This window comes from Octopus bimaculoides, chromosome 16, assembly GCF_001194135.2.
Source record: "Octopus bimaculoides isolate UCB-OBI-ISO-001 chromosome 16, ASM119413v2, whole genome shotgun sequence".
Taxonomy (NCBI): Eukaryota; Metazoa; Mollusca; class Cephalopoda; order Octopoda; family Octopodidae; genus Octopus; species Octopus bimaculoides.
This window is the reverse complement of record NC_068996.1, coordinates 13,893,474-13,894,439: the sequence shown is the minus strand read 5'-3', so window position 1 is coordinate 13,894,439 and position 966 is coordinate 13,893,474. Positions and strand designations below refer to the sequence as shown.

At 38.6% G+C, this 966-nt stretch overlaps 1 protein-coding gene across 3 annotated transcripts in view; it reads left to right on the top strand.

Annotated features, from left to right (window-relative positions):
- LOC106873734 (carboxypeptidase D) overlaps positions 1 to 966 on the top strand; it is a 471,768-nt gene that overhangs the window by 418,141 nt on the left and 52,661 nt on the right. The gene's annotated exons all lie outside the window — the stretch shown is intronic.

Below are 966 nucleotides of genomic sequence, written 5' to 3'. Positions count from 1 at the left end.
ACACACACACACACACACACACACACACACACACACACACACAAACACACAAACACACTCACACACAAGCACACACACATGACGGACTTTAAAGTTTTCGTTTAACAAGTCAACCTACAAGGATTTGGTTGGCTTGAGACTGTAATAGAAGATATTGCCCACAGTACTATGCAGTGGGACTGAATCCAGAACTAAACCGTTGCGAAGCAAACTTCTTAGCACCTATACATAATGAATTCAGGTTATGAAATAGAAAGCGCTATGAATACGACATACCTAACATACATGCGTAGATTAAACGTCAGAGACTCTGGTTTATCTTCCAGGTAAAACCTGTTATTGATGTATAGTGTTAAAGAACACAATAAACTTCAAAGTGAAGTCAAAACCAGTTATCTGAATTATATACATAGTATATGAACTATTTTCTAATTTTCAAGTGCGTTGTAGGATATTTCAGAAACTACCTGTATATAGCTCAGACTAAGGACTCTGATTTTGTTTCAGAGGTGAGCCGAGTGCGATACATTGAGAGCCTGCATTAACGTGAAATGCTACATCTGCCGGTCACGTCATCATTTCTAGGGGATTTCGTTTCGCCTGACTGAAATATATTGTTTTTCTTCTTTTTAGCACTATTTTTGGTGTTTAAACAGTACAAGCATGTTAAGCACATGATGTTAGTTTGCATTATTGAACTGCTTCTATTTAATAATTTGAATAAACGGATTCAAACTCACATGTATGTGAAGCAGACTGAAGCCCGCCCACCAAAACCACTCACGAGATTGGTTGTCCCGGGACTATAGATGAAGTCAGTTGTCTAAGGTACTACAGAGTACAACAGAAACAAAAGGCATGTGTTTGAGGAGTAAACTTCTTAGCACACAGCCACGTCAATCTTATGCCACGATTTCGTCTCTCCCACTATCTTTCTCTCTTTCTCACTCTCTCTCTCACTATATA